This window comes from Artibeus jamaicensis, unplaced genomic scaffold (genome assembly GCF_021234435.1).
Source record: "Artibeus jamaicensis isolate MK-2021 breed Jamaican fruit bat unplaced genomic scaffold, CSHL_Jam_final contig_1016, whole genome shotgun sequence".
Taxonomy (NCBI): Eukaryota; Metazoa; Chordata; class Mammalia; order Chiroptera; family Phyllostomidae; genus Artibeus; species Artibeus jamaicensis.
Genome location: NW_026521195.1, coordinates 8,159,140 through 8,166,686, shown reverse-complemented (window position 1 = coordinate 8,166,686; position 7,547 = coordinate 8,159,140).

Sequence of the window (7,547 nt, the reverse complement as noted above, 5' to 3'; positions counted from 1 at the left end):
CCTGAGAATTTTACTGCTAGGAAATCCGGGAAGCAAAGCCTCAGATGTTATGCCGCAGGCTGTTTTCTCCCCCTTGAAATATGAAATTTGCAGGGTGGGTCGGGGAATAGGGATGAGGACTAGATAACACTAGACCGGGGGAATAAGGGAGACGCTGGTTCAGTGGGCTTTGTCTTTCAGCCCCTTCCCTCCAAAACTCTCTCCACTTTCCTGAGCAAGTTCGGTTTTCCCGATTTCATCCAGAAAGGCTTCAAGTTCTGATTTCTCGAGGCCAAGGCACAACTCACGGAAGCACTGAAGCAGCCCGCATTTCCGGGTGTGGAGGGAGCCTGTCTGCAAGTGAAGCTTTCAAGATAGTTTTGTGCCGCAATGCGGGTTGCTACCTGTTCCGCCGCCCCCGCCCTCGCGGTCCCCCGCAAATTCCACAGGGGCACCTTCAGCTTCAAAGGCCAAGCCTTAGCAGCAGCTGAATGCTGTGGCCCATACTGGTTTGGTTAACTTGACACATAGCTTGGTCTCGCATTTGATGAAATTTATGGATTAGAAATTGTCAGAAATACCCACACAGCCGTCACCTACTTTCATAACTTCACTTCTGGCACAAACCCTATCCGCAGAACGTACACCAGTAATTATAAACTAAAAGCACAATGCATAACGTGTTACTGGAGAGCCTCTTCTTGTAGGCTAGGCTGTGCTATATCAACTGAATGCACACGAGGATGTGTGTATTTGGGACTACTACTGATTAAAGATTTTCTAGTAGGGTTTAGAAACTAGATTCATTAAACAAATCTTTATGGAGTGCCCAATATGTTTAATCACACTTTGCTTAGTTTGATAAAATGTTTTAAGTGGTTTTCCTTGGCTGCTGTAGCTCAATGGATTGAGCGCAGGCCTGTAAAGCAAAGGGTCAGCAGTTTGATTTCTAGTCAGGGCACATGCCAGGGTTGCAGGTGGGGACCCCAGTGGAGGACACATGAGAGGCAACCACACATTGATGTTTCTCTTCCACTCTTTCTCCTTCCCCTCTCTCTAAAAATAAATAAATAAAATATTTAAAAAATGTTTAAATGTTTGATATTAAACAACAAAAAAGCCACGCAAAATATTCAGTCATTTAACAAACATTTGAGAACCTGGTCTGTGCCAGACTGGACCCTGGAGATGCAAGGTCTAAACAGTAAGGTGGAAACAAGCAATACCTATGGTAAGAGTGTGTTTCATCCTGTAGAAGAGCCATTTAAGACTTTTAAGGAGGACTTCTCCTTTAAATATCTTGAAAAGATTTTTTAAAGGCCTGGGTGGGTAGCTCAGCTAGTTAGAAAGTTGTCTTGATGTGGTGAAGTCATGGGTTCTATCCCTGGTCAGGGCACATAAAAGAATCAAGCAATGAACACATAAATAAGTGGAACAAGAAATGGATGTTTCTCTCTCCCCTCCTCCATCCTCCCTGCCTTCCTTTCTCTCTAAACAATAAATAAATTTTTTTAAGTTAAAAAGTTTTAGAAATATAATTCTGAAGCATGGTAGATTTCCAACTGGAAATTAGGATGCTAATTAGGAGGCTGTTAAAATAGTCCAGACCAGAGATGGAGAGTCTAAACTCACATAGTGTCAGTGAAGAATGTGAAGAACAGATTTGAAACTAGCTAGATATAATAAGAGGATGAGGGAACACAGAGTGATTAGATAGTAATGTCAGTAACTATGTAAAGGGAGGCTAATTGTGAGGATGAAGGAGCAGTAAAAAGGTATAATTTTAATAGCTGTACAGTTAGGAATACATTCGGCTGCAAGTAAAAAAAAGATTCCATTGCAAGGACTTAAATAAGGGTCTATTTGGTCACAAAACCAGCCTGCAGGTAGGCAGGTACCCTTGTCCACTCAACAGCTTGAGAACAACAGAATGACAATCTTTTGATTCTTTTGACATTTCCCTTATGGTTGCAAGATGGTTGTAGCACTTTTAACCTTCACACCAGAAGATGGAGAAAGGAATGGTTTCAGACACCTGTGTTTATTTTTTTCAGGAAAGTAAAAATATTTTTAATGTTAATTTTAACTAGTTCTAGATAATCTTATGCAAACTATGAGAACAGAAAAAGATGGCAAGTTTTCTGATTATATGAGAGTAATTGATTATGCTAAACCAGGAAAAGATAATACTAGTATTGAAAATTATAAAACAATTCTATTTGTAATCTTAGATTCCAAAATCCTAAATAAAATACCAGCAAATGGGATCCTGAAGTGCATACTAAAGTATATCAAAACCAAGTTTGGTGTACCCCCAGAATATAAGAATTATTTAATGAGAGAAAAATCTATTAAGGAATCTGCTTTATTATAAGGTGAAGATTTTAAAAATTATAACTAATTCAATAGATTCAGGAAAACCATTTGCTAAAACTCAACATTCATTCAAAATTTTAAAACTTCTTTGCCAATCTGGAATCAAAGATCCTACTAACCTGAAAAAGAATATCTGGAAAATAGTCCTGGCTGGTGTAGCTCAGAGGATTGAGCTGGGGCCTTCGAACCAAAGGATTGGGGTTCAATTCCCAGTCAGGGCACATGCCTGGGTTGCAGGCCAGTTCCCAGCAGGGGATGCATGAGAGGCAACCATACATTGATATTTCTCTCTCTCTCCTCTCTCTCTCTCCTTCCCTTCCCCTCTAAAGATAAATAAATAAAATCTTTTAAAAAAAGAATATCTGGAAAATAGCCTACAATAATTCTTTGTGATGAATCATTAGGAATTAAGATCAGACAATGGTATCTGCTACCAGTTTTTTAATTGAATATTGTATTGAAGATCTTAGAAGCGTATGACAAATAAGAGAAATGAGAAGACAGTCATTGAAAAGAAGAAATAAGGCTGTCATTATTTGTTGATGACTTGAGTGTCCACATAAAAAAAAAATCTAGCCAAGTCTGCCAAAAATGGAAACTTAGGAGGGTTCAGCAAGGTTCCTAGAATATAAAATCAATATATGAATATCGGCAGTATCCCTGTACACCACCAGCACAGAAAATGTAATTTAAATCAATCATTTTCAAGTGTAAGAAAAACTATAAAAGATATTTATAAAATAAGTTATAAATTAAACAACAAAACAATCAAACAAACAAATATAACAAAAGACACTGAAATAGAGAACAGGCTGACAGTGTCCAGAGGGGAGAGGGGAGGGGATTTCGGGGGAAAAGGGGAAGGGTTTACAGGAACAAGTATAAAGGACACATGGACAAAAACTAGGGGGGGTGGAAATGGGAGGGTAAGCTGGGATGGGAGTAAAAGAAAACTGTACTTGAACAACAATTAAAATAAAAAACTTAAAAAAGGGAAAAGAGAAGTTATAAATTAGAACCTTGTGTTTTAAGATCTATCCATGAAGACAGAATCATTCTATCCCTATGTAATATCCCACAACTTATCTATACTACATTTATCCATTCTCTTTTTTCATGAACATTTAGGTGGTTTTCAACTTTTACATATTACAAGCTATGCTACTGCAATGAACATTTTAAATAAATGTCTCCTTGTGTGTATGTACAAGATTTTATTCTAGGATATTTCTATAAAAAGAATTGCTAGTTCATGGAGTATGACGCATTTTCCACTTTTTTTAGATACTGTCAACTTGCTCTCCAAAGTGATTTTACCCATTTACACTCCGCACCATATACTCAGCAGTGCATGTGTGCTCTCGTCATTCCACTTCCTCCTTAACCCTTGCTATTGTCCGACTTGTGTTTCCCCCCAGTCTGATAGTTATAGATGGCATCTCATTCCAGGTCCCACAACATACAAGCTCCCTAGGAATTACAATTCTGTTTTTCTTCCCTGCTGTTTTCTAAGGGCCAGCATTGTGCTGAGCCCATTGTAGGGACTCAGTATTTGTGAAGGGAAGGGATGAACAAAGGAAGGATCACTAATGAGGCTGAGCATCCTTGATAAGTTTTTTTACTGACCAGTGAGGCTCAAGGTGTGGAAACATAGACTGTCATTACATGTGTGTTTAAACTTTCAATATGAAATCAGTGTGTCAACTGAGGGGAGAGTTGAAATCACCCCGCTTTAATGAGGGACATTGACTGTCAAGTTGCCACAAAGGGTGTGACTGAGCACCCGAGCAGTAGAAAAGACCCCTGGGCCCTGAGAATCCAAAGATCTTAGCCCACTCCTCTTCCAACTAGTAGGATGGCAACCTCATATATATGGGCAGATTAATCTCCCTGAATCTCAGGTGTCCTTATCTTAAAATAGAGATGATGATGATGATACCCATTTGGAATCCTGAGCAGAGAACACCCAGTTCACTAACTGGACCTTAACACCAAAATAACAACCACCATCTAACCTCAGATACCCCACCACACTCCAAACGCCCCAGTTAGCACAAACCTCCTTACATAAGAGGTCTAGCTGTGACCTCTGGACCAGGCAGAGCCACTCTATTTCATCCTTGACATGAGCTGGTACTGCCTCCAGCTCAAAACCCAGTTGGCTGGCACCTCTGGGACGTTCTCAGTCCACTGCTGCTCCCTGGTGACCCCCCCACCAGCACTCCCAACTATGCCACCTGGGAGCCCTGTTGGACCACATGTGAGCCACCAGATCCCTCAACCTATTCGCCGAATAGCCCCTAACTGTGTCGCTGCCCAAGGAGGTTCTTAATTATCCCCTTCTCCATGCACGTCAGGGCTGAGATGTGGCCGCTAGCTAATGGCAGATCCAAGTTTGATGGGGATTGAGTAGGATGAGATTTAGAGGACTCTCTTTAAGAAAAGCAGTACAAAATTATGAATGCAAACACATTGTGATGTTTCTCTCTCTCACCTTGCCGCACAGTCCGCCACACTCACTGAAGACCTGGGATCCTGCAAGTGACTATGATGTGAAGGAGAGGGTGACTCATCCGACACCCTGGCTTTTCCTGATCATTTCCTGCCTCAGCACCAGCGACCTTCACCCCCATAGCACTTTAGCAAGCCACTGCCTCGGACCATGTTATAATGGGCAGCTGCTCTCACTCTGAAATCATGCGCTTCACCTCTTTATCCTCTGGCCACAGTTCCTCTCCTCCAGCTCTCTGGCTGCCATGTAGAAGACCTCTCTCACTCATTCTCCATTTTTTTTTCACTTCCTGACTATATAGTAGGCCACTAACCAGGGTGGAATAAGGCACCCAGGGTGCAAAATTTAAGGAGGCACTCATGCCAGTGCAGGATATATAATATGTGCCACGATGCAGTCCTTTAATTTCTCACCATCACACCGAACCTCTTTGAATCCTTGACTTTTCTTCCCACAAGGCCCACAAAACCAGTCTTGGATCCATCCAACCTATTCAGTGTCTCTCCCAACTGACTGCCTATGGCTGGGCAAGTGAGAGAGCACTGCAGGTGGGGGCCAGTACCAATGACTGACCCCTGACCCAATCTAGCCCTCCATTCCACCAGCAACCCTTTTGCATATCTGTAAATTCCTGCTTCTTCCGATCCCAGCAACGACTGGGCAGACGCTCTTCTCTGCTCAGTCCACACCCATTCTCTTCCTCGGTCACAGGATCCCTGGTTATTCCAATGCCCAGCTCTAAGAGAGTGTTTCTCTCAGCAAAATGCCCTCCAGCTCCATGTATTGTCACAAATGGCAGGATTTCTTTTCCTTTTTTTTTTTTTTTTTTAAAGGAGTCAGGTTTCAGCAGCAGCTGGAAGGGAGTTGGAAGGTTGTCCAGAACAGGGAGGAGAGGTTAGTGTAGCAGAGGAACCCACACAAGGCTAGAACCTGTGGTGTTAGAGGGGAGGAATGAAATGATGGGGTGAGACACCGGATAGTGAGGGGCTTTATGCCACCCTAAGGAATTTGGTCATTGTTCCCCACTTCCTGGCAGGCTGTGATAAGCCATTCAAACACTGCAACTGGAGTGAGTGAATCAAAGTGGGTCAGAAAGAACCCACACCCGGTGTGGGTTACAGACCCGGGAGATGGGGCAGGAAGGCTACTTACTAGTTATTCAGGTAAAAACTCGGAGAGGACTTTAAGTTCCTTGTATTGATTAACAGACTAGGGAAAGCATTAAAAAGAGTAGACTGATAGCTTTGGGCAATGAGTGAGGGTGAAAAATCATCGACACCTGTGTTTCTGCTGTGGGTGATTGGATAGTGGTCTGGCGGTGTTGGTTTCTGGTGAGACGGACCTGCTGTTGCAGCATTGTGTGGTTTCTCATACTCTACGAGGTGTAAGGTCAGACTGTTACTGGGGAGTCATCTGCCTCTGCAGTTTCACGAACACCATTCCGTCGGCTTTTTACTCCTCAAGACAGAGTTAAACAAACCCCTAGCTGAGACTTTTCTCGTTTCTTTCAATAAAGAAAAGAGAAATCCAACTGCTTGTAGAAATATATTGTGCTACATACAAGAGACACGGGTGCGTTCCTCAACAGTGAGACTGAGTTTGTGAGATCGGCCTCACAACGTGACTCAACTGCCTCAAGAACACTGATTTGAATGTAACGTGTTTCCTTTATTTACTGAGAACTTTTATCTTGTCTTCGTTTGTCAGTTATATAAATCTGCATTGCAAAATCAAATGCCGTTGCCAAGAATGTATTTGTATGAGAAAAAAGTCTGTGTTAACTGACACCATTGCACTGATCACCCATGAAGAGTGTAAATGGGGGGAGGGGTGTGTGTGTGTGTGTGAATCCCGCCGAATAAGGAGGTTTAGAAAGGCATTTAGTTCCGAAGAATATCTGTTCCCCTTCACTTTGTAAGGCCTAATGGGATTTGTTTTTATTGATTTGAAAGAGAGGGAGAGGGGAGAGGCAGAAAGAGAGAGAAAGAGATAGAGAGGGAGAGAGATTGAGATGATTTTGTTGTGCCCTGACTGGGGATTGAACCTGCAACCTTGGCATATGGGGATAATGCTCTAACCAGCTGAGATTCCCAGCCAGGGCCCTGACAGGAATTCTTTCTGAAGCTATGGCAATCCTGAATTATGCTGAGTGTGTGTTTGGCCTCTTTTAAAAAAAAAAGCTGTTAAGTACAAGTGATAGTCATAATATGCTGGCTAACCGATGTGGCCTAGGAACCTGCCAGTCAGAAAGCTCCCCTAGTACTGAAGAAGGGTTTGGGGGCTGGTCCCACTGTTCCACTCATGGCCCATCATTGGAGGGCCATGGAATACCCAGGGAGGAACCGGGGGCCATGAGCTACCAACTGCATGGCGTGCCGCACAGAAGCACGCTGCCTGAGTGTTGTGAGGGGCCGTGGGAGACAAAGCAACTGACGACCTTGTTTTCTTCCTGGGGCTCGGAAATGGAGGTCTGTGTTTCCCACATTCAGTGGTGCCTGGTGAGTGTCCTGGCTTCCTCACGGTCCCCATTGCCCACTACAATTAACCACCGACTCTTGCTCCCTGTGCGCTGTGACCAGGCCCGATTCCAGCACTAGTGTGTCTGTGGGAAACGTGGAAATGAACCTCAGCAGGCTGACAACACAAGGCAGAAGCAAGACTCGCATTCAGGCGGCGACTG